The 17397-nt window shown below is 46.5% G+C and overlaps 1 long non-coding RNA gene across 1 annotated transcript in view; it reads left to right on the top strand.

Annotated features, from left to right (window-relative positions):
- The first annotated feature begins 286 nt into the window (after window positions 1–286).
- LOC142483587 (uncharacterized) overlaps window positions 287–17397 on the top strand; it is a 63299-nt gene continuing 46188 nt past the window's right edge. Inside the window, exons 1-3 of the long non-coding RNA XR_012797392.1 lie at window positions 287–876; window positions 2041–2108; window positions 4504–4629. This is a non-coding gene — a long non-coding RNA (uncharacterized LOC142483587). The remainder of the gene's footprint in view (window positions 877–2040; window positions 2109–4503; window positions 4630–17397) is intronic.

Raw genomic sequence — 17397 nt, 5'->3', positions numbered from 1 at the left:
TCCATAGCACAAACAGTCCCTGCCGCATAGAGCTTACAATCTCATTTTGGTGCCTGAGACACAGGGTGATAAAGTGACCTGGCTAATGTCACAAGGAGCTGGGAAGTAAACTATGTTCCCCTGCTTCAAAGGGAGAGATATTACCACTGAGCGACTGTCCTGGAACAGGATTTCCTATTTTTCTGTCTCCCTTTGCAGCTCATAGGATTCATGTCTCCCTAGCTTAGCTGCCTGTTATTTTCCCTGTCCCAGCAGCTAGCTGCATGTGAAAGGCTACATTTTGATACACATGTTGTTTACACAGCCCTAGTCAGTGAGTTGCTATAGCAACCTCAGCTATTCTCCTAGAATGGGATTTTCTATTCCCCCCCCTGTCCCTGCTGACAGTTAGTCCAGTCTCATACTTTTCCTGTGTGACACTCAGCCCTTACTTCCTTTTCACCCTGGACTCTGAGTGAGTAGAGTACCTGCCTGCTATTAACTCCAGCAAGGCCTTTCTGTTTTTACACTGCCTTATCTTGATTCACTGCACTTCAGACAAAGAAGCACTCTCTACCCACACTACATTTGCAAGTACATTTCTTCCTGTGACTTTCCTTCAATAAAACCAAGAAAAACAAAAGGACTTGTTGTGATTTGGAAGAGGGAAGGCATGAGTTAAGCTGTCTGGGTCTATTCACACCCTATACGTGACCCTGGGCCCAGAATAGCAACAGCATTCTAAAACCCACCTACCCAATACAAAGGATGATGTGTGGCACATTCACACATTGCAATGGCACACAACGTACTGGCCCACTTTGAAACACATTCAACTAATCACAGAGTGAGCAGTACGGGACGTGTTGTTGCCTCTATCGCGGCAGCTGTTGGGAGGTAAGTGCACTTTAACCTTGCCAGACAGGGCTCTATGGTTTGGTAAAGCCCTGTTGTGGCTGGAAGTGTTGAGTGAGCAGGGCCCATTGTGCTTTGGGTTCCTGGGGCCCATTCTCACTAAACGGCCATTGCGGTGCCTGGCTTGGGGGTGTTGCGCGCCATGGTTTGAGTACCATTGGCCTTTACCCATTGTTTGAACACTCTGGCAGGGTTGGCACTTATCAGATTACGTTATGTATTTTAATTAAAGTCACAGCCTTTGTACCTGCGGACCTTCCTTTGTGTTTATTTATTATAGGTATTATTATGGGAATATGTATAGACAGGAGGGGTGGGGGGGGAGCTCCTTTGTGGGCCCCAATGTCATGCTGTTTAATATGTTAACAAGTATTTTTAAATGTATGTTTATAAACAAGCTTCTTTTGCTGAGAATATCCTTGATGTTTAGCCCCCAATATTGCCATTAGTTCATTTTTTCCTAAGTGAAACTGTCCCTTTAAATTAAAGCAGCCATCAACTCTCGCATTTATACTGTATTTCTTTGCACTATTTCGTCAGCTGAATTGAGGAGCCCCATAAACTATAAACACAAGGCAAAAGTAGTGCAATTCTGGGGCAAAAAAATCCTATTTGATTTTAAATCTAATTTTTCTCTTTGACACATACTCTGCAGATGTTTTTCCCCAGACTTGCACCACTTTTGCCTTGATACATATGCACTAAAATTCTTGTAACCGGGCTCCCTAATTCAGGATCATTCCAATTGTCATTTCATTGAAATCAAAATGGCTGCCGCTTTATTACTGCTAATGAGTGAGGGGAACCCTGCTGCGATTGGTGGCATTTCCCCCACTGATTCGTAAATTGGTGGGGTGGGGGAGGACAGCGGCTTTAAAACCTCCTTTCTCAGGCTGGTTCTCAGCACTAGTGGTCACGGAACAGAAAACAAAAATAAGATGCATTATGCCAAAATCAACCACATGTTTAGAGATTTGCCCATTTTCATTTATTATTTTTGGCTTCACTTTTATGCAATGGACATGTAGTTAGTAGCTCTGTAAAGATAATGCAAGTCTATTAAATTAAATGGAATGGGTTATATGGTGCCATCTGGTGACACAATTAACTTGGGTCGTAATAGACTGAAGTCATTTTCTTTTTCAGGAACCTACAAGCAAATTCTGAACAGCAAATTAGTTAAGATGCCAAACAGGGAGGAGACATCAATGAAGGTATACGGGTATTCAAAAAATTATATATATTATTTTTGTCAGCATCTACGCTAAATCTAAGAAACTTGTTAAAATAAATTAATTTTTTAAAAAAGGCTTGTATTTCATGCAGATTGTTAGAGGAGTTTATGTAAAACTAAACTTGGCAAAGATTCCACATAAAAAGGAACAAAGCAGTGCACTCAGGCACATCATTTTAGACTAAGGGGTTTCAACCACACATTATATCGTCGTTGTAGCGACAAAACTCATTAAGTGCATTTTTTGGCAGAAACTCACTAAATGGAATTTCTTGATATTTCTATTGAAAAACTCATTAAGTGCCTATTTAGTCTCAGTACAGAGTTACCAAAACATAAAACGCATTAGGTATGATTTTGAAATAATGTCAAAAAGAACATTTCATCGCCTACTGATCATTACTCAAAGAATGTAGTTAATTACTTTTACCTCTACAATAACGATATAAGTAATGGTGGGTAAAAAAGTGACAAAAACCCACCAATGTACAGTGTACAGAAAATACATGTAACAGTGTTTCCCCCTATCCCCCCCCCCCCCCCCCACTGCCCCTCAATCACAGATAGGGGCCATTACATGGTGTGTGTGGTGCATACCTGCTGGTAACAAGAGGGCTGAGTCATCCACGATGACTTTGGGACACAGGAACAGGCTTCTGGGGTCCATACCCCACATAATACTTAGCAGTGCAGCGCCTACGTCTGCCGTAGGTTCCAGGGAAATGGAGATGATCTCCCACGGTAGAACTGATTACCTCTCTCCCCAGTTAGATCACACACCAGGCCGGAGGTATATTGCAAACAGGAACAGTTTATTACTACACACTTTGCAGAAACACAACAGCTACGCAGCAGTCTTCTGCGGGATACAGTCTCCTTAGATCAGCTCTCACTGGAGATGGTCCCTGGACCGTCACTACAGGCCAAGGGCACCCGCAGACGTCCTAGCGGAGGCAAAGGTATAATCACACTCACTCCTCCCCAGAGGGAAGAGCACATGGGTAGGCCCCAATCTCAGGCTCCCCGACGTGTGACCTGCCTTCCTCAAGTAGGAAGGAACAAGCTCCAAATTTAGGGCCGTCCTGCCCTTAAGTACAGCCTGAAGGCGGGCACCTCGTTGTCCCAGCTACAACAGGATGTACCACCCTCTGCTGTCACTCAAGTGCAGTACCAAAGGTGAAGAGAAAAACCCCATACCAACTACTGGCAAGCCTGTAAATACCAGGGTTTATTGCCAGCCCATTGGGTAGAATAGTAGCCAGGGGGTACCTTGCTACATACAAATACGACTTGTGAGCACATTTACATCTCAGACAGGTCTACAATCCTGCTTTTCACAAGCATACAGAGCTTCCACTGCAGTAAGGGATTCTGGGAAATGACATGCAAATGAGCACACCGTGTCACCTTTTAGTTCATGTCCATTTAATTCTACTTTATATACTGTATTTTGGGGAGGAAACCCCCACTGCCCTCAATGTGGATTTTTGACCGAAAACGTCCTGAACTGCTACTTTGGAGCATATAGAATTATCATTCAAGGGTGGGCACTTTCACTGGTGATTTGGTTACATGTATTTGCTGTACACTGTACTGTTACATATGTAACTAATATTGTGTCTATATCACCAAGGGAACAATAATGAGAATTCGGAGCAAATAAACCAGATAACTGGTGATGTATATAAAGAGAAATATATATATATTAATTATAGAAATCTAGGATAAAAATTCCAGATGTTGTACTGGATTTAGATATTAGATATAGTCATTATTAAAAAGAGGTTTAGAAAGGAGCAGAGGGTAATCGTTTTTCGTTTTTTGACATTAAGTCTTTAAAGGATTATTGAACATGTAATTAAATAACAAATACCATAAATAATGGATAATAGTATCAGCAATGAATATGACAAAGATAAGGAATGTGCAGACGAATTAACAAGTATAACAAAGTTTGTACAAAGTATAATAAAATAAACAATATAAATTAAACATAGACTTCCCCCAGTTACCGGCGACAGGGCGAAAAGACATCAGGGGGACCCGACAGGTTTGACATTTATGGCAATTGAACATGTTTTACAACATTGGAGGGGCGGGACAGAAGTTTGGAATTAATAAAAAGGAAGACTTTCTGGATCCATAAATTGAGGACCCTGACCCCTAGGGGTCTCAATGTGGAAATAGATATTGCTCCATTCCTTAAATAATCTGTATCCTTTTCTCTAATATTATCTTTTTTGTTTTTTCTCCCTGTTGCAGGTAACTGAGGGAAGTCTATGTTTAATTTATATTTTTTATTTTATTATGCTTTGCATAAACTTTTGTTATTTACAGATGAAGCTAAAGAACCCAAAATGGATTTTAATTTACAGATGAAGAAAAGATTGAAAGAACTTACCGGTGGACCGTGGCTGTTTAGGAGCATTGGGTCGTGGACCAGGAATTGTTGCTGCTGCTGCTGATGATGGAGTAGGATTCGGTGGGTGAAGACATCAAAAGTAAGAAAAACGTTTATTTCATGTTGTATTTTTTTTTTTTTAGGTTGGCATCTGCATTGGCATAATTTTTTTATTCAAATGTAAATGTCTTTAGTTTGGTGCTTGTTTTTTTTTATTTGCAGGTTTTTGTTGTTGTTGCAGATTGCTCATTGACTGACAGAGTGACAGACCATGTGTGGCACTGTGCCAATCAATTGGTTTATTGGCATTTTTTAAATGGAAAGTGAATGTGGTTTTAATTTGAGTCTTGTTTTTGAGATTGGCAGGTTGCATATTGACTAGCATGGTGGTAGCTCAGGTGCACAGGGCATGGGTGTGCCACTGTGCCAATCAATTGGTTTATTGGCATTTTTTTGTTTAAAATTGAATGTCTGAAATGTGATGCTTGTTTTGGGGATTTGCAGGCAGGCTGCATATTGACTGGCATAGTGGCAACGGTGTGTCACTGTACCAATCTATGGGTAGAGGAGGTGGGGGTAGGTGCCCTTGGGAGGGTGGTTAGGTCTCTCGGTTGTGTAGCGGGAGGGGGGGGATTAACCCCTTAATTACCTTAGTGGTTAATAACTGCTAAGGTGATTAAGGGGTCAGTGGCCAGTAGTTATTTTTTTGTTGGTGCCCACTGAAGAAGAGGAGGACGAGGATTGCCTTCCTCCTGGAAGGGTTAAGTAGAACTTTAATTTACTATCCATTACTGTACTGTATGTGGGCGGGGGAAAGGGGTGGTTGTGCAATGTATTTTATTGATGTTTTGTATTGTAATGTTTATTGGGGGTAGATGGATTGAGAGAAGGGGGTAGTTGCCACAGGGTGGGCAGTTAGGCTTCTCGGGTGGGCAGTGGGAGTGGTTAACCTTTTCATTACCATAGCGGTTACTACCGCTAAGCTAATGAAGGGGTTTGCCCCTCCCACTGCCCACCCGAGAGGCCTAACCACCCACACTGATGCAATTACCCCTTTCACTCACCCACTCTGTCCCCAATAAACCTGGTAGTCTGCCTTAACCCTTTCATTGACTTAGCGGTTAGTCGCTAAGGTAATGAAGCTTCTTTTATTTTATGTTGATAACAGTACTGTAGCAGGGGGTCTCTGGAGCTGAACCGCATTTTTTTCAGGTCCGGGGACCCTCTGCTTCCCGAGATACAGGTATGGGGTGCCGTTATCTCCTATGCATTTAAATTTCCCGGTCACATGACGCGGGAGAATTTAAACATGGCCGCTGGGATACCGGCACCCCATAACAGGGCCTGTAACTCGGGAAGCAGAGGGTCCCCGGACCTAAAATAAATGCTGTTCAGCTCCGGAGACCCCTTGCTACAATACTGTATTATTAAAATAAAATAAAAGCCCAGCGATCGCTTGTGACTGATTCAGTCTATCTCTGACTGTGCGTCTCTTACAGACAGCTGGAACCCAGTAGGATTCAGACAGCGGGAGTCCCATTCAAATGCAGGGACCCCCGCTGTGTTAAACCGATGAAAAAAGGTCAGGGAGTGTTAGGACCTGCTAATGGTCATGTCTTACGACGCTTTTGCCAAAGGGTTAAACTAAATGACCCTTTTTCAAGAGAACATACAGGTATTGCACTGTGTATTTTTGTCATATTACAAGTAGGTTTGGGCATCTTTGTTTGTTTTTTGTTGTATACATTTAGCCACGCCCACTAGCACTCCTTTGGACACATACATATACAGGCATACCCCGCATTAACGTACGCAATGGGACCGGAGCATGTATGTAAAGTGAAAATGTACTTAAAGTGAAGCACTACCTTTTCCCACTTATCGATGCATGTACTGTACTGCAATCTTTATATACGTGCATAACTGATGTAAATAACGCATTTGTAACAGGCTCTATAGTCTCCCTGCTTGCGCACAGCTTCGGTACAGGTAGGGAGCCGGTATTGCTGTTCAGGACATGATGACAGGCGCATGCGTGAGCTGCCGTTTGCCTATTGGGCGATATGTACTTACTCGCGAGTGTACTTAAAGCGGAGTATGCCTGTATATATATTATGTGGTAATGTTTGGGGTATCTCAGAGCTTGTTGGGTATCTGTGTGTTTATTACCTAATTGGGGCCTTCATGATCTTTAGGGGAATCTTATTGTTGTTGTTTATTTTATCAGGTTTTAACATATATAATAGCTCGGTTTTAATCACATTTATTTTAAATCCTGCAAAGGAGCCAAACTCTGAGATTGCCTTTAGTATACTGTCTATTGACTTATCTGTTTTTTTTAGGAATAGTAAAATATCATCTGCGAACATCGCCAGTTTAAGTTTCAATTTTCCCATTTTAACTCCTTCAAACTCCTCCATTTGTCTTAGGTAGTGGTCTAATGGGACATGTTGAAGAGTAATGGTGATAATGGGCATCCCTGTCTGGTGACTCTGTGTATTGTGAAAGCTTCGGATAGGTCGCTGCCCGCAATAATTTTGGCTGAGGGTTTATTGTAGAGGGCTTTGATTATTACACAGAAGTTCCCCCTAAACCCGAATTTTCTAGCACATAATTCACATGCTCCCATAATATATTATTGAATGCTTTTTCAACGTCTATTGCAACCAAGGCCGAGTTTTTTTATTGTGCAGGATTTTATCCTGTGTATGACCGATATTACTTTTCTTATATTTTTTTTACTGCGGACCTGCCCTTCATGAAGCCTGATTGGTCCGGGTGGATTGTTGAAGGAAGAACCTTAGCTACTCTGTCAGCTAATATGTTGGTGAAGATTTTTATATCATGATTAATCAGAGATATGGGTCTATACGATTCGGGTCTCAGAGGGTCTTTTCCTGGTTTGTGTATGATTCTAATATCGGCCAAATTACTAGACGTGGGGAACATAGTACCTTCATGAATGTTCTGGAACATGTTTTCCAGGGGATTTTTAATTGTGTCTGAGTATTTTAAAGTATTCCCCCGATAGACCACCCAGGCCCTTAAAGTGTTAAAGGTTTAGTATTGTGTAATTTATTTCTTTTTTTGTTATTGGGGCGCTTATGCTCTCTAGTTGGGCTTCACTGATCTTTGGGATTTTTAGATTCATAAAGAACTTTTCCCTCCTTACTGAGTCGATTTTCCCCTTTTCGTATAGTTGTTCGTAAAATTCCTTAAAGATGTTGCCTATTTCCTTAGGTTTTGTTTTCGTTTGTCTGGATTTGTCTTTTAGTTTAGTGATTGGTTTTATATTGTTAAATCCTCTCATAAGGTTACCTAATAGTCTGCCTAACATGTTTCCATATTTAAAGAAGCCGACTTCTCTAGCTGATTGTTTTTTTGTTTCCTGGTTATCTAGCCACAGCTCGCAGGCCGCATTTTTTTTGTCTGTTGTCTTCTCTGTTTTGTGGGGAATCTGTTTTTAAGTGATTTAAAGGCTTGTGCTTATTCTTTGCTGGCTCTATTAAATCCTTTATTTGCCTCTCGTTTGTGTCTGCTAACATATGTAACGGTGTCCCCCCCAACCGATCGCAGATAGGGGCCATTACAGGGTGTATGGTGCATATACCTGCTGGCAACAGGAGGGCTGAATCGTCCGCCGATGGTAGTAAGGACACAGGAACAGGCTTCTGGGGTTCATACCACAGATATCTCTTTAGCAGTGTAGTGCCTCCATCTGCCGTAGACTCCAGGAACTGAAGGTGATCTTCCACTGTAGAACTTATTACCTCTCCCCCCAGTAAGGTCACGCACCAGACAGGAGGTATATAACAGGAATAGTTTATTCACTCTGTACAGCACAGTTACAGCGGCAGGCTTCTGATGCAGTACTCTCAGCTCTCACTGAACGATGGTCCCTGGACCGTCACTACAGGCCAAGGGCACCCGCAGCTGTCCTAGCTCTTCCCCACCTCCCTAGTAGAGGCAGAGGTATAGTCCACACTCACTCTTCCCAGGAGGGAAGAGCACATGGGAAGGCCCCAATCTCAGGCTCCCAGTTGTGTGACCTGCCTTCCTCAGAGGGGGAAGGAACTCCTAAATTTGGGGCGGTCCTGCCCTTAAGTACAGCCAGGAGACGGGCACCCCATTGTCCCAGCTACAACAGGATGTACCACCCCCTGCTGTCACTCAAGTGCAGTACCAAAGGAAAGGGAGAAAACCCCATACCAACTACTGGCAACCTGATAGTACCAGGGTTTACTGCCAGCCGAAGGGTAGAATAGTAGCCATCAGGTGACCTGGCTACACATGATATGATGTGGCCTCTCCTAACTGCCTTAGATGTTTCCCAGAAGAGTGTTGGGTTGTCTTTGTGTGATCCGTTGTCTATTTTGAATTCCTCACAGCGTTTATGTAGATAGTTTTTAAAACTATCGTTTTGGGCTAGGTAGTTTGGGAATCTCCAAATGTTTGGGCTAGCTCTTGAAATTCCCATCTCTAGTTCAAGGTATACTGGCACATGATCTGAGATTATAATTTCTCCAAACTCCGTGTTGGAGACATGAGAGAGTAGTCTTTCATTAGTAAGTATACTATTGATCCTTGAAAATGACGAGAGTACGTGTGAGTAGAAGAATGTGTATTCTCTCTCTGTGGGGTTGAAGGTCCTCCACGTGTCTACCAGGTTTAGTGTAATCATTCACATGTGACATATTTTTGGTTTGGGTGTTGACCAGAGGATTCCCTTCCTTAAAGCCTGATCCATCCATATATACATCTTGAATTGCATTCCAATCTCCCCCTAAGATTATATTGCAGCATTTTTGGCTTAGTATTTTTTGTGAGATCCTTGAAATATTGCGTATTGTGGTCATTGGGACCATATGCGTTCCCCAGTATATATTCTTTTTCTAGTATTTTAATCTTTACTAAGAGCAATCTACCCTCGGTGTCTGCCTCTGAAGATATTACTTCTACTGGGGCATTTCTGCTGATCAGGATGGCCACCCCCGCTTTTTTGTTTACTGCTGGCGAGAATATACACCCAGTCTCTCTGGAGCTTCATGGATTCCCTAGTGTCTAAGTGGGTCTCCTGGATCAGAGTTATGTCCACTCTCTTTTTTTTTTCAGGTAGCTCAGTACTTTCCTACGTTTTATTGGGTTGTTTAGTCCCTTTACGTTCCATGAAGCTATTTTTACATGCATTGTGTTATGTTGGTTTTGATATTATGGTGCTGTTTTATCTTCTTGGTCCATGATTCCCTCATTGCCCCTAGTTCAGTGGTGTCTTGTTTTTTGCGCAGGGCGCGTTCAACTTCATCTGGAAACACCGAGACGCCTTAATGGCCGTAGACATCTCAAGCCAAAAATCACATTTCTTCAAAGCGTGATTATACTGTACCATTTTAACTAGAACATGATCAAAAACATTAACGAGAACAATCTTAACTACAGTATAACGTGAACAGAATTTTTAACATTAACAACAACAGTTTTGAAAATTTTCCTGTGCTGGACTTCGCTTTTTTCCGTAGGAGTGGTTCACACTTTCTGGTTTCAGAAGTCGGCAGCAAATATTACTTCCAAATTCCATGCTCCTTTAAGGGGGATTTTACCTTAACATAGATTTACGAATGACTCCAGCTTATCCATTTAGTATCCTAGGCCTATTTGTGACTTCTAGATCGTCCATCTCGTTGTTTATATAGACATCGGTAGAGATGGGGGGGGAAAGGGGGAGCAAAGACAAGGAGGAGATAGGAGGAGGGGCGGGCAGAGGGGGGGGAAGGAGGGAAAGGAGGGGAGAGAAAGGAGGAGAGGGAAAACGGGAGGACGGGGAGGGGCGGGGCAGCGAGGACAAGGAGGAGACTGGGTCAGACACATTATTGTCATTAAATTATGGCATTGATTATACCCTCTATGTCAGTTATATATACATACATCCTTCCAGCCCCCCCTCAATAACTTCGTTGCCATTGATAATATAATTTATTCGGGAGGAAGAGGGGGGAAGAAGGGGGGTGGGGGGGAAGCAGAAGGCAGCTGGATAACCATAATCTTAGTTTAAAAATGCTGCATTGCTATACCCTCCATCTCCTCTCCGCACCCCCCCCCCCCGAGTACCCCTATCAGTTCCGGCCAAAGCCTCCCACGCCACCAGGGCCCAGATGGGGGGAGGAGGGGGGAAAGATGGTGCATCGCAGGCTCCATGCTTCCCCCTCCGGCCCAGGACATGAGGGGAAGCGGAGACAGAAGCACGCAGGCACGAAGGGGCCCATCCGGCGACCGCCACGTCTCCAGGTAGTGCTCCGGCCCAGAAGCTCCGTCTCCCTCGGCCGGCGCACCCACCCCAGCGTGGAATCACATTCCCTCCCCCACTCCCCCCATCCAGAGTCTCGGCCACTCGCCTGCCCTTGGTCTCTACCGCCCGCTGCCAGGAACCCCCCATTGGGACCTGGCCCGGTGAGTGTTCTGCCCCCCAATCAATTAAGCCCCTGGAGGTGGAGGGGGCCTCCGCTCCTCTCCCGGTTGTGCCACCCGATTCCAGCTGGCTCACCCCGCTCCTCCAGAATCGGACATCTCTCCCCCGGCCGATCCCTCGGGTCCGCAAGTCGCCGGGAGGTGGGGGCGGGCCGCCGATCATCACGCAAAACTGCAGAAAGAGGCTCAGGTAAGATCAGACAAGGGGGACGCATACTGTATGTGTGTGGTAAGGCCTAGGTCTTCTCTTGCTGTCTGGCTGGAAAGCTTGGAGCTGTAATCTTCGCGTCCTCGTCTCACAACTTATTTTCTCCGATCGTCCAGGGGAAAGGGGGGGTGGGGCGGGCTTCAGCACCGCCATCTTTTCGGCCCTAGTTTCTTCTTGTATTTGCTGCTTCAGTATCTATTCCCACATATTCCTCTGCCTTTTCATAGGATGTGAAAAATGTGATGCCTGATTCAATAAAAATCTTCAGGGTAGCTGGATATGTTAGGGCAAATTTTCTTTTTTGATTATGGAGTGCTGTGCATACTTGGCCAAATTCTCTCCTTTTTTGGGATATTATAACAGAGAAGTCTTGGAATATTAATATTTTCTTTCCTTAGTATTGCAGCTGTTGCGTTTCTTTGAAAGCCCTGATACAGTAATATTGTTTTTATCGTTGAAATCCAGGAAGCGCGCTATAATGGGTCTTGCCTTGGGATTCTGCTAAGGGTTGCCCTATTCTGTGGGCTCTCTCAACTTTGATTTGTTCGCCTTTACTTATTATTCCCAGTTTTTCCGGCAGCCATTTTTGGCAAAAGTTTAGCAGGTCGTTTTGCTTAAGGGACTCTGGGGCCCCAATAATTCGGATGCTATTTCTCCTGGAGCAATTCTCTAGGTCATCCATCTTCTTTTCTAAGGCTTTGTTTTTTTTTTAAGTCTGACATTTCTTCCTGCATTGAACTCAGAGCGTCCTTGTCATGGAACCAGAACTACCTTTCTGACTCACCCACCTCTCTCCTTTGCAGCTTCTGCCTGTCAGATCTTATTCCCAGCTGCATGGAGTTTGCACACACCTACTGTGCTTGTGTAACTTGCAACAATGTTGCATTTCTTACCTCCGGGCATGGAATCAGTGAGCTGCTACTGGAGTTTCTGAGATCCTCACCAGAATGGGCTAGTCTGCCCCCCCTCCTGTTTGTTCAGAGATAGTCTGCCCCTAGGCTATTCCTTTACCCACACTGCCCCTCACTTCCTTTTCCACCCTGGAGACAGTGAGTACAGAACCCCTTCTCTGTTCATCCCCCATGGTGAGGCCATCTCTTTTTACCGGTTTCTAACTAATAATCACCACTACATACCATCCACAAGTATCTGTGTTCTGCTGCTTTTCCCAATAAAGTGGAGGAAATATTACACGGCTTGGAGTGATTTAAAAGGGAACTGTGTTAATGTTATCGGGAGCCATCCACCCATCAAACGTGACCCTGGCTTTAGAAAAGTAAAAAGAGTACCGTGTGCCTTGGGGACACACACAGAGGAGCTGCTACCCACAGCCTTTATGCTAAAGTACAAGCAAGCAGCTTACACAGCTAATACAGAGCAGCCTCTACAGCAGTACAAGCAAGCAGCTTACACAGCTAATACAGAGCAGCCTCTACAGCAGTACAAGCAAACAGCTTACACAGCAAACTGCACACAGCCTGCAGCCTTACAGACAAGCAAACTACCTTGCACACAAGGCAGCAGCCTTGCAAACTGACAGTACAGCTTACACACAAACCTAATTGCCTTTCTCTGTCTGAGTTCACCCTCTGCACAGCCCCATAGTGAGGATCCACCATCTCACCTACCCCTGCGCACGTCCCCACGGCCAGCGCCATCAAGGGCCACGCCACCGGACAACCGCCAGGACTCGGGTCAGAGCCACCGGACACCTGTGAGTACAGCTACCCCTACGCTGCATGCTGCAGGACACCGCTCGGCATCATCTGAGACAGACGCCCATCGCTGACACAGGTAAAAGACCGCACGCCACATGCACTGGCGGGCCGCAGGCCTACACACACCTACAGCATGGCAGAACTCAGAGCCTCACCAGACATCACGCAGGAGATCGATCACTCAGACACAGAGACCGCTGCGCAACTGCAACAGGCGCAGGCACACGCAAGGCCTAAACGGACAGTCACACTGACACAAAAGGCCCGCGAAAAATATGAGACTGACATTGAAGTGCACCGCGCTAAATTAGAGTTGGCCTGGGAAACAACCACACTTGGGATATGCAATGTCGCCGGCGCTGGTAACTATATACAACAGCTCGAGCAGGCAATAACTCAATTGAAGATAGATCACTCGCGCTATCAAGCACTGTCACAGGCATATTTCACCTAACAAGAACTAACACGGAAGATAGCATACGAGAGCGCGACCTACAAAAGGCGATTGACCTAGAACGTGATGGCATCGTGCAAACCGCCATCACGGAAGCTGAGAATAAGAGAAAGGACCTTTTGCAGGAAACCGCATCGCAGCGCTCAAGCATATCCAGACACTCATCAAGATCAGCAAGATCAGCGCAATCTCACGTGTCAAGCGCAAGCGCAAACGCTACAAGGCACGAGCCACCGCAGAGGCCGCATGTGCCAGGGCCGAATATAGTCGCAGAGAGGCAGCCATAAGAGCAGGAAGAGCGGGCATAGAAGAGGAGGAACAGACAGCCGCCGCTAACGCCGCCAATGCTGCCGCCGCTACTGCCGCAGCCACTGCGCGTAGGAAAGCCGAATTTAACGCGGAACTAGAGGCACTTAACCAAGAGAAGGAAGCCGCCGCCGCCGCCATAGCCCAAGCTGAAGTCCTAGAAGCAGCCGCGAGACAGGACGGTGGGGAGCAACCGTACAGACGGATAGCCTCAGAGGATCCAGCCCAACGCACTGAAGACTACGTAAGGAGCCTCTTCAGTGTAAACACCAGCGCACCATCTCAACACGGAGGGAGTGACTCCACAGACACCGAAGACTTGCTAGGTCCACGAGGAGAAGACGCTGTTCCTTCAATGGTACATGCTGCCTGGGATAGCCACAGCCGCAACAGTGATCTACACGCCAGCGCGCACACAGATGCACCACAAAAGGCTCGCTATCCAGGTACACCCACACGGGAGAACACAGCCCCTCACACGGACCAGCAGCCATCATGCGTCCACGCCAAGGAAGAGGCGACCGCACGAACCCTCCCAGCAATTACCTCAGAACGGGACAAACACGCCGATGCCTCAGGCCTGACAGACATAGTCAAGTACATGATCCGGCGTGACCTGGTGCAAGCAGGACTCACCAGCTTCGACGACCGCCCTGAGAACTACCGGACGTGGAAGTTCACGTTCAAAGACGCAATCAACAGCTTGGACTTCTCAGCAAGGGAAGAGCTCAACCTGCTATTCAAGTTCCTGGGGAACGAATCCAGAGAGCACGCGAATAGACTGCGGGCGGCAAACGCGCACCAACCCCAAGTAGGTCTTGAGCTAGTGTGGGAAAGGCTAGAAGAGTCCTACGGCAGCCCCGAAGCAGTCGAGGATTCGCTCTTCAAAAAAGTCGAAAGCTTCCCCAAGATCACAACCAAAGACTACTCAAAGTTACGAGAGCTCGGGGACCTGCTGCAAGAACTGGAGTTCGCAAGGAAAGACCATTCCTTAATAGGTCTCAACGTCCTAGACTCAGCTCGTGGAGTGAGACCCATCCTGGAGAAGCTACCCTTCAACCTCCAAGAAAAATGGATCTCACAAGACTCCAAATACAAAAGGGAGAAGCAAGTCGTCTACCCCCCATTCTCAGTTTTCTTGAGCTTCATTCGCGAAGCAGCAAGGACGAGGAACGACCCCAGCTTCTTCTTAGGTGCGCAAACCACATACAGTGCAAGCAGCCTGAGGAATGAGAGACCAGCGACGAGATATGGTAACCCCCAAACACCCATCTCGGCCCGCAGGACGGACGTGCCTCCCACGACCCAAACTACTCCCGATCAGTCGGTCGCCGGAGACAAGGAACCAAGGGACCCAAACAGGGAATGTCCCATACACAAGAAACCACACCCACTCAACAAGTGCTTTGGGTTCAGGATGAAGTCCCTAGAGGAACGCAAGAGGTTACTTGGAGAATTCGGAGTTTGCTTCAGGTGCTGCGGTTCCACGACTCACCTAGCCAGGGACTGTAAAGAAAAGATCAAATGCACAGTGTGCGAAAGTGACAAACACGTGACAGCGGTACACCCAGAGGCGCTGACACTCCACCAACTCAAGAACCCATCCTCCGTAGCGGAGCATGGCGGGGAGAAAGAAGAAGGAGAGTCAACATCCGTCACATCTCAGCGCACTGAGGTATGCGGAAAAGAAGGTGACAAAATGTCCTGCTCCAAAATATGCCTTGTCGCAGTGCACCCCCAGGGACAACCTGAGAAGGCTATTCGGATGTACGCAATCCTCGACGACCAGAGCAACCGATCGCTGGACAGGTCAGAGTTCTTCGACATGTTTAACATACAAGACGGTGCTTCTCCTTACACTCTCAGAACGTGCGCAGGGCGAATGGAGACCACAGGGAGAAGAGTGAATGGCTACACCATATGATCAATAGACGGCAAAGTGAACATGCCCCTTCCCACACTCATCGAGTGCAACCACATGGCCACAAACAGGGACGAGATTCCCACACCAGACGTGGCACTCCATTACCCCCACCTCAAAGGAATAGCCAACCACATCCGGCCGGTAGAACAAGGCGCCAAGATCCTGCTGCTGCTCGGTAGGGACATCATGAGGGTACATAAAGTCCGTAAACAGCATAACGGACCCCACAACGCGCCATACGCCCAAAGACTTGACCTAGGATGGGTGATAGTGGGCAACGCGTGCACTGACACAGAGCACGGGCAAGACTACGTTGATGCCCGCAGAACGGTGGTGACAGAATGTGGACACACATCTCTCTCTGAACCATGTCTTGGCCATCTCCAAGTGACCGAAGGGCCAAGTGAAGAGAAAAGATAAGGTCATACCCCTGAGATCAACAAAGACATCCTCACGTCGAGGGGATGCGACAATGGCCTAGGATGCTCAGCAGTCCACACAGCTAAGGATGACGAGTCGATTCCACCGAGGGAAGGAAGTAACCTCCCAAAGGTGACCGACAAAGGGATCGTCCAAAAGGCAGTTAACAAAGAAACACAAAAGCGTTTAACCAAACTACGGGGAGATGTTCTCGTGCAAGAGGAATGCACCAATGACCTACGGTGCACAGCGTTCTAGAAAACAAGGAACGATGACAAGCAAACACCATCAAGGGAAGATAGAGGATTCCCGAAGTTAACAGTCAAGGAGCTCTCTAAAGACAGACTAAGCAGTTGGGTGACTCCGCTACCATTCCGTTCACCAAGAAGGCGCTTCCCAAACAATGGAGAACATGCCATCTCTAGGTTCACTTCACACCTCTGCGACCTACAAAGGGAACCAGAGACCAAAAACAACCTTGTGGCCTTCATCCAGAAGATATGCCTTACCGGCCACGCAAAGCCAGCACCTCTAATGAAGAAAGGTGAAGAATGCCGGTACCTCCAATCATCTGGGGCCTACCACCCTCAGGAACCCAATCAAATCCGGGTAGTGTTCAGCCCCAGCACTCAGTTTCAGGGAGTCTCCCTGAACGACGCCCTCTTTACTGGACTAGATTCGACAACCAGTCTTCCAGGAGGGTTGTTCCGCTTCCGCAAGGGGCCAAAAGCCATCTCCTTCTGCCAAACGCCAGGTGATAGAGCGACAGGCTACCACGACAGGCATACCTACAAGGGGATGCGTTCTGTGGGTAAAACTACAGAGACAAAAAGACTGTTCTCTCACAAGGCTAAAAGGAAACAGTGCCAGAGACTTTTACACAAAGACATTGTGGTGCAACCAGCAAACCTGGAGCTGTGCATCCACCCTGCATCCTTTGCCAAAGAACCTTGACCAAGGGACCTTGATACCAGTGATACCGGCCGGACATGGACATGGACTCTTGCATCGTTTGAGAATGTGATGTTATCTTTGTTATGCATTGCACATATGTTCCACATAGTCTGTTATATAGTGGTACCTACAGATACCAGACGGGGAGTGTCATGGAACCAGAACTACCTTTCTGACTCACCCACCTCTCTCCTTTGCTGCTTCTGCCTGTCAGATCTTATTCCCAGCTTCATGGAGTTTGCACACACATACTGTGCCTGAGTAACTTGCAACAATGTTGCATTTCTTGCCTCCGGGCATGGAATCAGTGAGCTGCTACTGCAGTTTCTGAGATCCTCACCAGAATGGGCTAGTCTGCCCCCCCTCCTGTTTGTTCAGAGATAGTCTGCCCCTAGACTATTCCTTTACCCACACTGCCCCTC

Source organism: Ascaphus truei, unplaced genomic scaffold, assembly GCF_040206685.1.
Source record: "Ascaphus truei isolate aAscTru1 unplaced genomic scaffold, aAscTru1.hap1 HAP1_SCAFFOLD_339, whole genome shotgun sequence".
Taxonomy (NCBI): Eukaryota; Metazoa; Chordata; class Amphibia; order Anura; family Ascaphidae; genus Ascaphus; species Ascaphus truei.
Note: the sequence above shows the minus strand (reverse complement) of the source record. Positions and strands in the feature narration are given on the sequence as shown.